The following is a 14,257-nucleotide window of genomic DNA, read 5'->3' as shown; positions in this document are numbered from 1 at the left end:
GCTGTACATTACTTTTAGTAAGAAACCTAATTGCAAAATTGACTTCATCTATGGTAGAGTGAAATTATACATTTACTTAAAATGTAATAGAAGGTGTGAAATTTACAAAAACCTAATTAACCTTTTGCAGTGACTTTTTTCCTAAAGATTTTTATACTAGCAGAGATCAACAGTAGATTTGTTGAAAACACTGTCTTATCTAGAGACTTTTGAAGTTAAGGGGAGCTTCTCTGTGGTCCCAGTCCTGCAACTGGATTCTCAAGGCCGACTTTATGCCTACACAGATCATGTTGGCTGCTGGGCTCTATTTCCAGGACCCTTGGCCCCAGTCCTTACCAACTTTCCTATTAGTGAAATAATTGTTACTTAGGGCAGCGAACAGGAAGGCGCAGCTCCTTTAAAGTCTTTATGTGCCTGAATGCCATCTGTAGACATGTCTCTGTGTTTTTCTAATGAATGCGTAGTTGCCTTCTGAGGAGCCACCTCTCCTCTCCAGGTCTTCAGATGACCTTGACTGTGGATCCAGTAGGCTCTGCTGAACCAGCAGGACTGCAGGGGAGTGGGACTGAGGCCCGGCTGTGTCTTTAGATGGCAACCTGTGTTGACTGGCACCCAGTTAAATAGTTACGCTGGTGGCAGGGAAACGTTTGACAACAGAAGGTGTTCCTGGGTTTGTTTTTCACAGCTGGAAGTCCCAATGCAAACAGCTAGTACAGGCTGAACTCAGAGGCAGGAGCTTGTACTCACAAGTGCCTAGGGGTAAAATTTGGGTTTGTTTCAGGTCCCTTAGGAAGCAGAACATCTGTTTACACCTTTGCATATTTGTATAGATACAACGGTGGGGTTATGTGTATTCTTCTCCTGTATAAGGGCTGTACTACAAAAGCGTCTTATAATTTAAAAAAAAAAAAAATCCTTCCTTTCTTCCCACAATGAAGTTACTGTTCAGAGGTTCTCATCCAATTCCTTTCGTCCTGTAGGAAAAAAACGTCTCTGTGATATGCTTGTTGCAGCAGTACTTACTCTTGTGTAAAGACATTGTGCTGTGAGATGGCATGTAGTATTTCCTGAAGTGGTGATTTTGCTCTGTGCATAAGGAATGGGGAACAATGAACCAAGGGTGTGACTGATAGGTTCAGTAAGGAAATTGTTTATATGTGTGTAACCTTTTATTATGTGCATAACTACGACTGTTTCACTTACAAAGTCATTTCAGTTGTTCTTTTGATGTTCATGTTTGTATACATACAGTTTAGGGAAAGGTAGCTTTTGGACTAAGATTATGTATGGTGAATGTTTTGTATGGTTTCTCTTAAGGGTAATTTACTATGTCTTGTCCTTCATAGAAGTTTCTCATTTTTAAAAATCTGAAAAAATATCCCTCCTAATGGAGTTAGGTTGACTGAAAATGAAAGAGAAACATAATGTATTGCATGGACGATACGCCTCGCCTGTTTGGTTTCATACATTCCATTGTATATAAGAATTTGCACTGAATCATCGGGCCTAATTTTGTGCTGTTGCTGTACTATCTCTCTGTCATTTGCAGGAAAGGAAAGAGGAGTTACGGAAAAAAGGGGACTGGGATAGAATCGGATATAAAGAGTGGAAAATGGAATGCATGAAAATGATGCATATTTGTGTCGAAAGAAATCTGACTGTAAACATGTACCAAAAGGGAGGGGGGAATGGGTGAACGGTCCTTTCGTTGTGTTCTTCCTTATATCCAGATGTTGTTCCAAGGCAGAGGAAGCACCAAGCATTCAAAGGATATCCCTAGCTAAAAAGCAGAAGGTTAAATTTAAAAAAAAAAAAGACAATTTCACTTTTGTCTATATAGTAAAAATTGATAGTTATTTATTGATTATATGATGATTATTATCGATAAAATTGAAAGCACCTTTATGCATCTGTGTGTAGGACTGTATGAAGGAATTATGTCCCTTAAAACTGTGTTAAACAACAAATTATGTAATTCCTGGTGGTCAGTGTAACATATTGAAAACTTTTTATATAACCTCCATTTTTTAAAGGATGGACTATCCGGTACTGTTTCACACCCACCAAATGCACAAATGTTTGAACTGCTGTGTACAGAGAAGAAACTCTACATGTAGGAGAATCTTGGAGAACCCTGTTTGCACTGAAAAATCATCACATCGAAATTGTCCATATAAAAAGGAAAAATCATTTCTTAAAAATTCTGTATTAAATGAATCCTATGGAAAGCACTTTGTTAATCTTTCTAATAAAAAGTATTGTCATCAGTGAGAACTGTGAATTCTTTTTGATGCTTTGTTCAAGGTTACTTGACTCCTTTCAAAATTTCATGGTTGGCCCAGATGAAATGGGGCAGCGTTCAGATACCCACTGACATCAGTTAACTTGCAGCTAGTGGAGAAATAACTGCAATTCAAGAGCTGAATAAACTGCATTAGGTCTCTATGGTTGAGTATGCAGCAAGTTATAAGCTGAATTAAAAAAAAAAAAGTGGTAGAGCTAAATGTTAACACGTTACGGCAACATTATGGTGTAAAGTAGCTTTTATTTCATAGCATATCTATTTTGCATCCAGAGCAGCCCTTGAAGGAACCAGATGTGGTGAGGGCTGTGAAAAATCCTTTAAAGTGACGATTGTTGTGCCACTGAAAGGTTTGGGATTTTTTTGTTTGATTTTTTAAATATACATAGAACAGCATATGGTTCAAAACAAGTCCACTTCAAACTGTTCATTCTTTTTTTTCTGCAGGTCGGGTCGGAAGGGTGTTTGTTCTGCCAGATCCAACACATACTTAAATGTATCTGTTGTTTAGGATGCACAGTGTGTAAAGCAGTATAGGTTTCCTAAAAGTAGCAAAGTTGAATGTTGGTCCTTCAAACTCATATTGGTGGTGGTGCATAAAATAAGTAAGGCTCGCTGCTTGAATAAATTCTAGGCTTCAGGTTTTATTTCTTGGTCAGGCCTCTTATAGGGTGCATGCAAATTCAAGAACAGCCTGGCCTTGACTCTGATTCTTTCCATCCTGGGCTTTACTCTTGGTTTTGGAAGTTTATTTCGTAGCCTCTCCCCTCTGACAGAACTGACAGCTTCACCCCCCTTTTACTTTCCTCCTTTCACTCTGTAGCATGGCCTTCTCTGGGGCTGCTCACTAGAGCGATCTCTCTGTACCACTGGTCCAGGCTTTTTCAGCGCCCAGTCTTCTTAAAAGCTACCTAGACAGAAAATCTGTTTTCAGTTGGATATTTTGTTTGTTTTACTGCCTGCCTGCTTAACACCAGCGGGGAGGAAATTAGAGAGAGGATTTTAAAAAATATGCATGTGTTGGGTAGTCGTCTTTTTTACAGTGCTTCTCTGTTGTTTTAGATTATGGGTACCAAACTACAATTTGCAGTCACCAAAGGTCCAAGAGAACATTGCAAATGTGTAAAGAACTGTTGGGAGATTGGCACCAGGATTTTGAGACTAGATGGGTCAAGCAGCATGTGGCTTAGGGTTGTGTCAAGCTTACAGAGGCAGGTAGACTGCTAACTTCCCTTAACTCCTGCCAACTCCTCAGTTTCTTCTGAAGATGTCTCCAAATGCATAGAAAATCATCAATAGTCCTTCTGCCCTCACTCTGAAGAAACCGAGCTTTCATCAGCTATGTTTTACACAGAGGGACCAAAAGGGGATGAGAACGGGAAAGGGGAATTGGACTTACAAGAATGTTTTTAACTTCTGTGCAAGCTTGTAGTCTTTTGAACTTGCAGTCTTGTACTATCCAGATAATGTTCTTGTGTCTTGTATAGAGTTGTCAGAAGTCTTTACATCAGCCCCGACTTATCTGTATTTCCCAATTAATAGGGAAGTGAAGCTGCTGAGATAATAAATTTACTGAAAACCGCTCCCCCACCCACCCCCAAGTGGCAGGAGGGATGCAACTGGATAAAGCCCGTCTGATGACAGGAGCTGCTCTTGGTGCAGCGTCGGGCAAAGCGGCTCCTTCCCCAGGCACAGCAGGCTGCCAGCGTGCTGGGGAAAATACCTTGCCCAGCCCCAGGCATCATTGAAATAGCAGGAGCCCAAGTGGCACGGAAAGGGCAGGACTGTTACACCACAGTCCAAGGGATTTGATCGGACAGTGTGTTTGAGGCAGCGCTGTTACGGAGTACGGTGTCTTGGTTTTATGTCCATTAAGTGTATGTTAATTAAGCCCAATTGTTTCTTGGCTTGCCCTGGCGCATCACCTTGTGTCCAGAATGGACATTGCTTGCAGCAAATGTTTCTGCTTCTGGAGCCCGTCTGTGTCTGTCTAGGCATATTTTAGATGTACCATTTACTGTTAATTGCATTTTAAAGCATTACAAGGGAAAAGGCCTCATCTTCCAGTCCTCATTTGGATAAGGGTTTAATTAATGGATGTGAGAAGGGAGCCAAATTAGCCACTGGCAAACTGTCGAGGGCTTTCTCATAGAGGAAGAAGCTGCTAACCGATGCGTGGGTGAGGAAGGTACAAGAGACATGGGTTTGCGGAAGGTGACCCTTTTTCTGTCCTAATTCACAAATAAATTCTCTGCTTTCTAACGTATTGATATTCCTCAGGCTAGCTGGAACATACTTCCCTGGTGCAAGTCTGTAGCAGGAAGATGAATTACTAGGTAAGGAAAATCCTTTGACAACCAAAATCCTGTTCTCTAAAGTGTCAGACGCTGAGAAGTCTCTTCTTGACTTGAATGAGATTTGAGTTCTTAAGTGGTTTGGCTTGTTAATTCCTTATTTTGAACATTTTACCTGGTTATCCTTTTAAATCATTCTTTCGTTCATGTTCTTTCCAAAAGCTGTTAATACCAGCCCAAAATTCTTGAGAGCAGCTTCTCTGTCCATCGCTGTTACCAGTGGGGCTGTAGGCAGCCCGTGCGTACAGGGTGGCAAGTCACAGGGAGCCACACACCGCTGTGTCGTTAGCGCTACCTGGCCCGGTGCCACAGAGCCTTAAAGCGAGTCTCCAGCAGTTCCTTTGCTGTCACTTTCTGTGTTCATGCATTGTGTCGGGTGCTCAGCGAGAGCTGACGTTAGCCAAGTACCTAATTTCCTTGGGCATTTCCATCCCTTGGGCTGGGGACTTTCTCTCTCTGCTGCTGAACGGGCTCTGCCTATCGCCAGACAGCCGAGCCCCCACAGAACTGTCCTTCGCTTCTTGTTAAAGAGTGGAAATCTACTCCAGCATACTGCGGTCACATCCTCCTCCTAATAAGATTAGGAAAAGCGTGAGGATGCAGTTTTCCGGAGAGAACAAACGTTCCTATGCCTGTAGGCTTACTTCAGTAAGTCTTGCAGTGAGTCTTCCTGGCGGAGAGAAGGAAAAAGATTTAAGAGTCTATTGCCCATTTTTGATACTTAGTAGATAAGAGAATCAAAGGCATGCAAATATTTGAATAAATTTTTTTTTCATTTTGATTCCTAGTTTCTTCATTCCATCTGTGATTAGAGAGATAAGAAAGTATGTGGCTGAGCCCCGTTAGCAATGGAGTTAACTTGGCTCTCACTTAACAAATTCTTATCGCAAGGTCTTCAACAGGTACGTACAAATGGCTGTTAACAAGCCCTTTTTTTAGCTTTCCTTCACAGTCTTTACTTTTTCCTGTTCTAATGCATTAGCCTAGTGTTGTTTTTTTTTAAAAAAAAAACAAACATGTTTTGGGGAAGAGTCTGTTCCTTGCCATACATATACCTCCATGGTGATGGGAGTTGGACAATTTAGTGTTCTGACCCTGCACTCAGCATGGGTTTTTGTCATAGTTGAGACCTGCCTGCCTTGTCAGCCCAGCTTTACCAGCTGGGGGGATTTCTGTGCTAAGCAGCAGGTAGGTTTTAAAGTATAGTTAAGGCTTGAGATTAATAGAATATATTTGTGCAGCGGTGGCTTTGCTGCAGTTTTCCAGGAGACTAAGCAATGTGTTGTAACAACACTGTTTTGCAAGGAACTCTAGAAGATAAACTAAAGACACTGTAAAAATAATTCAGGTCTTCATGAGTATCCCTGCTCTGCCGTTAATGCTCTGTTCTTCCATTGTTGCTTAAAAAAAATAAATAATAATAAAAAAGTCAATGTATTTTTAAATCCTCCACTTAAATTTTGATACTGGAAACACAGATCCTTTTTGACACTACCCTTCCCCATCTTTTCTGAAAGCTTCCTGATTGCCACCTTTGTTTTTTTCCCTCCGAATCCCTGTGTAATACAGACAGTAGAGGAAAAAAAGTGTAGCTATTCCCAGGCAGAAGGCACTTGCTTCCAGTGCAGTGGTAGTGCAGGCTGCTTTTTCCTTCCTGAGTGCTTCTGTATCATTACCGATGTTTCTTTTTACTTGTTTTGATGAGTAACATTTAAACGCAGGTCTCTGACTGAGCCTATTTGGGCCTGCTGCTCCCTCCTAAATAACTCCCACTGTAGGATTCCCTAAAGGAAGAATTTTCCTGCGGGTCCGATTGTACTGCTTTCAGACAAAATCCCCGGGGCCAATTTCAAATTGTAATGGAAGGAGCATATTCCACCTCCCGGCACTGCTCTTGTGCCCTTATTCTCCTTTAAGAATCTGTCCAGAACCCCTTCTCTGTGAAATCACTGTGAAGATTCAAGGGGGGTTTCAGCCTGCGATAACCTTCCCTGTAACACAAAATCATGAATAAGTGTGCCAGAATTAAGGTGTTTAACTGTCATGGCATCTGACAAGAAGCAAAGGTTTTTTTGGAGTTCCCTGTAAAACACTGAAGTAGTGGCATCTTTCATTCCCTCCACTTTCAGCACTTAGTGATGTATTTGCTACACGCCTATTGTGTTTTTTTCATGTTTGTACTCAGTGAACATTAGAGTTCATTTTTATCTCCTGAGTAGTGTTGAGCTACGACATTTTCCATCTTGACGTTTCTGGGATATGTTTTTATTCAATCTCATTATCGGTCCTGCTGAAAGCTCGTAAGATGCTGCAGTTGATGGGAGATAGAGGGCAGCGGTCCTGCCTTTTCTGGTCCTGCCCTCTCTGGTCCTGCCCAGAAAAATGTCCTTGTGTCGCCTCTGTGTCAGCCTGGGATGCGAGGCACAAAGCTTCCAGCAAGGTGTATGCCATGGGGGGCTTGAAGCAAACCTGTACCCTGGCTTTTCTGCACTCCAGGAAAAAGCCCGTCGGGACTGTTTCATGAGGGCACTGTTTCAAAGGCTGATGTGTTTCGTGACAGACGGCACCTGCATCTCCAGTGACCTCAAACACGGGAGTCACACCCTGTCTCTGTGCCAGTGCCTGGGTAAGGATAATTTTGGCTCCTTACAGGACTGTAAAGCCTTTGCCCAGATTTCTGACTGATGGTTTAGGAGGAATCCTTTGCCAAGTGTGTAGTTGCATGGACTAAAATAGAACAGACTCTGAACTTTAAAAACAAACTAAGCGTAGGCTTCTGCCTTTCTCCTTTCAGGCTTTTTATAAGGAATACACAGAATAGTTTCTCTCACAAATAAAGTAGTATCATTTGAACCATTCTTTTGTAAAATGAACACACGACGAGTCTTTAAATAACACTTCTCATTGCACCCCCCAGGACATCCTGGTGTTTCCATATGTCTTGCAGTTGCCTGAAGCGCTGTGCTACGGACTGTTTCCTGGTGGCGGCTGTGTTTCAGCAGCTACCACGCCGTGCCAGCTGAATGCACGTGGGTGTCTCCTGGGTGTTTTTTCATTGCTGAACTCTGAAAAGCATTTTATCTCGAGGAGGAGAAATGGCGCTTACTGTATCGAAGACATGCACAGGCGCAAGACTCCATGCCATTATCACTGTAAAAAGCACTCCACTGGAAAATTTAACAGTTGATAGTGCCATACATTGTGATGATTATCTTTGTGCATCTCTTCCTGCTTCAATGATTTTATTAACAACAAAAATTCGCAAAATCGTTCAAGTATTGTAGTTTGCAGATGTGTAATACCTTCCCATCTGGACAATGAGCTGTTACAGGCAAAAAATTTATTAAACCTCGGATTTGTTTCTTTTAGGAGTGTCCTCTTCATATTCTGCTAGTAGTAATATACACATGAATGGAAACTACTGTATTTTTTAGAAGGTTGGCACTACAAAACAGTTTGAAATGTCTTCACGAAGGATTTTTAAAAGATACTGCGTGCAATATCTTAATTTACGTAGGATCTTATTTCTTGAAACGTAGGTACTTCCCCTTGTGCACCTGGGAAGGGGCTGCTTGCTTTCTTGAGCTGTGCATGGCATTTCCCTGGCTCCCGTTCTGGTCCCCGTCCCAGCTGTAAGGATGGGCTTGTGCCCTTCTCTCTCTATAGAACTGGTCTTGAGAAGTGTCTTGCAGATGCAAAAGCTCACTGAAGATGGGAATGAATTATCAGACGACTTTAAGGGTCACAGAGAGGGGTGTTCAGCCATGAAAAGCAGCAACTTCAGAAAGCCAATAGGTGCAACTCATGCAAGCGTGTTATTTGTCGGTTTAGAACAAAATCAGCTGTAGATGACTGAAATAGGATCGGGACTGACTACTGAGTTCTGGGTGGCCTGAAGGGCTATTGGTTGCATAACTAAATTGAGCTTTTATTTGTTATTTGGTTTGTGTGTGTCAGTTGTGTCGTGTACGGTCTCTCAAAAGATCTCCAGCTCTTCTTAGCAAGGTACAGCTTGGACAGGTGCATGCCAAACTGCAAATTTGTCCTGGTACTGAGAGGAGGCTTTTATAGCCTGTATCGCTGCATCAGTTCAGTCACTATTTTGTCCAAAAATGAAATCATAGAATCATAGAATTGTCTAGGTTGGAAGGGACCTTGAAGATCACTAAGTCCAAACATCAACCTAACACTGCCAAGTCCACCACTAAACCATGTCCCTAAGTACCACGTCTACCTGTCTTTTAAATACCTCCAGGGATGGCAACTCCACTGCTTCCCTGGGCAGCCTGTTCCAATGCTTGGCAACCCTTTCTGTGAAGAACTTTTTCCTAATATCCATCCTAAACCTACCCTGGCACAACTTGAGGCCATTTCCTCTTGTTCTATCACTTGTTACTTGGGAGAGAAAACTGACCCCCACCTCTCTGCAACCTCCTTTCAGGTAGCTGTAGAGAGCGATAAGGTCTCCCCTCAGCCTCCTTTTCTCCAGGGTAAACAACCCCAGTTCCCTCAGCCACTCCTTGTAAGACTTTTTCTCCAGATCCCTCACCAGCTTTGTTGCCTGAATACTACAGAGCATACTCTTGGACACTTAACATGCTAAAGCTATTTCTGTTCCTAAGAGGGAGCCCCTGCTTGTTTGTGGTAAGTGCAGAGCGGGAACCAAGCTCCACTGTAGCATTAACTTGTGCTGAATGCAGAGTGTCATACAAGGAATTAAAATGATTTGTGTGCCTCGTGGCTTACTTTTGAGCTTATCTTCAGCAAGCTCAGCTTTTTTGAGTCTGGTGTGATCATAATGGGGCTTTGACACTTTCATACGTGAGTCTTCTCCTTTAAGAAACAAACTAAAAATAGCTTTAAGCCTTTTCCTGTATTTGACTTTTCCAGGAAGTTTAGCACATGTGTATCTTTTGCTTGCATTTCCCATTTTTTCCCTTTGAATAGTGAAATTGTTGAACTGATTGTCTGAAGCCCAGACTCCTTAGAGGTAGCTGAAAGCTGCTGTGCTTTCTAAAATTGCTTACTTGAGACTTCCCATGCGTGTGCTTTATGTGTTATTTCCATAATAGAAAACTTATCCTTATTCAGAAAACTAGATAAAATATAATGTGAGTTTATTTCTTAGAACCATATATTTTTGATAACTGATTTCATAGCCAGGACAAATATGGCAGATCTAGCCTACCTAGTAAACCAGTAAAGTATTTATACAATATAGGAAAAAAAAGAGTAAGAACTCAAACTGAGACAAGGGAAACAAAGAAAAGCTGTCAGAATGGAGGAAGTTTTATAGGAGAATTCTTCACAGTGGGGTCCGTACACCTACCTTGTTTATATTTGCAGTAGTGATGGTAGCACAAGAATTGGGCATGTAATAAACTTACAGAAGCAATAGGAAAGAATGTGTCAGAGTTAAGGCCTTGAGTTAAAAAAAAAAGGGGGGGGGGGATAAATTTCATAGTATGATGTACAAGATCATATAGTTCATAAGAAGGCACTCTAAGAGCTCATCTGTTGAACGTGACAAAGGAGGATAGCTGGAGTTTTAGCTGAACATGGGATAAACAGGAGCCAAGAATAAGATATGGCTGTCAGAAAATATAATCCTAGGATGTTTTAGACGATGTTTTTACTATAGACATGTAACAACTCGTAGCATTGCACTGAATTTTGTTAATCTTTTATATATATAAAAAGATATAAAAATAACAAAATCTGGTATGGAGATGATTTAATGAGAATGAAAATCTTATGGAAGCTGGCTTGTTTGTAAAGGTAAAATGACGTCAAAGGGCAAAGCATGGGGGGGGGGGGAAACTAAGCGAAACGGTGATGTTGGCTAAAGGGTAATTAGATAAAAACTGTCTGTTAGTAACTTTAATCCAGATAGTAGGAAAAATTTCAAACCCTCATTTGAGTATGATTTTGCAGCAGCAGCATCAGTGACAACAAGAACTGTAACCAGCTTTAAGGATAGAGCTTGATTGTTTCCAAAAGAGATGCTATGGGGTAGTTGCCTGCAAGAGGGGAAGACTGGACTCTAGCTCTGAAGCAGATTTCGTCCAGTTCTCTGGCACAGCTACAACTAAAAGCTGAGCTGAGTTTTGCTCGTGCTTTTCCAGAGATGTCAGTGCAGGGGGGGCACATTAAGTAAGTCTGCAGAGATTAACACGTTGCAGTACTGCATATCATGCAAAGAGTTTATCTAACCTTATCTTTGCTCTGACTTTGGCTGGTTTAACTGAAAGATTCATTTCTGAGATAACACAGTTTATAATTTGTTTAATACTGTTCTCTGTTTCCAAATATCTGATTTCTCGGGCTTGGAGGCAGGAGTGATATTATTTCCTATTGAACAAGCAAGCCGATATGATCTATGTTGGCATCATTGCAGTGGAGGAAAGAAAGGAGTTAAATGATTAATTAGGCTCTTAAGTTATTGCTAAATTCTGCTTGCTTGTTTTTGGTTTGCTCAATAAACTGTATATCGTAGCAATGTGCCCCCAGCATCCTGGGTTGGACATTCAATTACTTGTGACCACAAAAGCTGATAATCTCGTGGCCAGTGATGTGAGCAACATTTCCCTTTTCAGTTTAACAGAAATTGCTCAACAGTTACAGCACCTTCCTCCCTTTCCACGTGCAGTTCAGCAGCACACAGATGCCTGGGCAGAAACAGGCTTTCGCGGGAGCCGTGGCGTAAGGGAAACTTTTTTAGCTGTAGCCAACAATGCAGACCTAATCCAGGAAAAACACAGCTGCTATCACTTCAGGGCTTATTGTAGGGCTTCTGCGCTTGGACTAAATGACTCAAACCCAGTTCCTAGTCAGTAAATCTGTAATCCACAAAGCACCTGTCACAGACGGCATTATTCGATGTACTTCATCATCCAATGAGCCAAAAAGTACAGGCCTAGGAAAACATGGAGTCCAAATTCAGCTTTAAGGGGGGGTAGCCTAAATACTACAACTTTGGGTAAGTGTATCATAGAACTTCGATTAATTCCTCCTTACTTCAGTTGAAGGAGAAAGGCTTGACTTTATCTCCCCTTTTGTAAAGGTGGAAGGAAGAGGGACATATATGAAATAGGTAATTTAAGGGAATCTCAAAGCTAAGTGGGATGACATTCTGAGATGAGCAAGTTTATGCTGCTTCAAACTGCATATAAAAGTTTTCTGTCTCTGTGATGTGCTCTTCAGAGCACAGAGTTCTCTGGAAAACATATAAGAGCAATGCAGACCTGTACTCCAAATTTGTTCTTAGGCATGGTTAAAACATACTTGCTTTAAAAACATGTATGTACCTTCTTTGTGGCTGAACACACTGAAAAGATGTAACAAGAAAGTAATTTCCAAATAACTTATTACACAGATGATACTATGTCAATATAGGCAATGTTATTGCAGGGTGATCGGTGACATCCCATGTGGCAGAGTCCACTACCACAAAGGCCGTTCATGAAGGCAGCATATGTTATCGTTTACTTTCCATTAGTACCTGCAAACCTCTATGCATCTGATGCTGTAAAATCCTGTTGCAAGAAGTTGCATCTGTTTCTAAAGGCTTATAGCTAAGGAAATGAAAAAAGGCAGAGGGCTGAAAACAGTGTTTTTCTTGGGGAGATACGGAGGGGTTATAGTCAGGAGCTGAAATTTGTCTGACATCAGAGGAGTCTCTCTCATAGGAGAGCCGGGAATTGAGCATGGCCCTCTGGTGTGCCAGTCTAGTACTTCAACCACCTCAGTTTCCCCCTCGCACTTGTGCTGGAGGCCCACGCTTCAGGACCTCCTTTCAGAATTTGTGAAAATGTAGGTAACCAGTCTGAACTCAGTTCAATAACAAATTATTGGTAAAGGAAGACAGGACAAAAGTTATTCTTCTGGTAGGATGAATAAACGTTTCTTCTGGCATGACTGTTTCCTGACTACCCCATTAGAAAACACCCGCTCAGCTGCTGAACCTGCTGGGCATGGACAGCCTGAACTCTCCTGGGCAGCTGTTGGCAGGACGTCAGGAGCTCTGTGGAAAGGAGAGGGCTGGCACCCACCAGCGGTTACAGCCCCTGCAGCTGGCTGCTTCAGATCCTCCAGTGAGAATACCTAGAAATGATATTCAAGAGTTTTAGTGGACTAATGGAAAAATCATTACCTTGTGCATAGGAGCCTCATTCAAAGATACAGTTCCTGTTCAAAAACAACTTGAATTTCAAGATCTGCTATTAGGTAAAGCTATAAACACTCAAAGTATCAGCCAGCGGAATTTGACAGAAATAAATGAAGAAATGGTGCGGCATGAAGTAAAAAGAAGTCTGCCACAACAGACTGAAGGAACAGGTAATCTTTACTACCTCATGAAATACAGCAGGGGTTCATTGGTCACAGCTTAGCGCTTCATTAAAACGTCATCACAGCTGTGGCTGCAGCACTGTGAGCTGTTCTGTGTTACCTTTTCAGAGTCCAGATGCTGTAATGGAAATAGCATAGATGGCTCTCCAGGGGCTTGAGGACCTCACCTAATTTGACCGTATGCTTGTATAAATATGGAACTCATTGACACCATCTTTGTGAATGTAACCATATCTGCCATCACCGCTGCCTCTCAATGAATGCTACAAGAGAGACAAGGTACCGAGTATGGCTGGGAGTATTTCTCTTCATCTTCAAAGTCAATCAGATACGACAGAATCAAATGCACTTTCAAATTTGCATTTCTATGGCTGTTTTGGAACGAGACACATGATCTTGCTTTTCCCATGCAGGTTGATACATATGTATTAATGACACTTCTTTACTCTGAAAAATGTCACACGTTGCCAAAGCCGTTCATAACAGAATAATTATCTTCTTAGCGTCTGTTATTTACCAACTGGAAAAGGCGTTATAAAAAGTAGGTTTTGCTCCACTGGAAAATCTTTACCTCGTTAAAAGTTATTCATAAAAAAATCCTCAACATAAAGAACAAGATATTTGTCCTAGCCCCAGTTTCATAAGGTTTTGGTGTTTTTCTCCCCCAAAATACACTTTTCCATGGAGACTCTGTTGCCCAGCGATCTGTCCCCTGGTAAAGCAGTGCTTCTGGGAGGGAGGCAACAGATTGCTTAAAGCTGCAGCATTTCAGTGTTGAAGAACTTATGGCAGTGACCAGCAGGTCAAGCATCAGCCCTTAGCCACCAATCTTTAAAATTCTGACCCAACCTGCAGGTGAAGGATCAAAAGAAAAAACACAAAGAGCCCCACGACCACATCAGTCTGACACAGATACACACAAGGATCCCCCCCAGACACCCCCTAAAGACCAACAAGGATTCCTAGTGGTGCCTGGGAGTCCCCAAACTACCGCATCTCAGTAAACCATCTGGCTAATCTCCTTACCTAACAGTGGCTCTTGTTAACAGTTTAATAACACTCCTGGATATTTTGGGGCTGTCATTAAAACATTGCCTCCTGGCTTTTTCCTCTCCTGTTTACATCTATATAAGACATACATGAAACAGTATCAAATGCAAAAAAAATAAATATTTGTGCCAGGGGGACATGTCTCCTGGCGGAGAAGGGGACCTGGCAGAGCTGGGGGGTCTCCTGAGGCTGCCAGTGACCC

This window comes from Vanellus vanellus, assembly GCF_965231255.1.
Source record: "Vanellus vanellus genome assembly, chromosome: 4".
In the NCBI taxonomy this organism is placed as follows: domain Eukaryota; kingdom Metazoa; phylum Chordata; class Aves; order Charadriiformes; family Charadriidae; genus Vanellus; species Vanellus vanellus.
The sequence above is the reverse complement of the archived record's forward strand: the minus strand, read 5'-3'. Positions refer to the sequence as shown.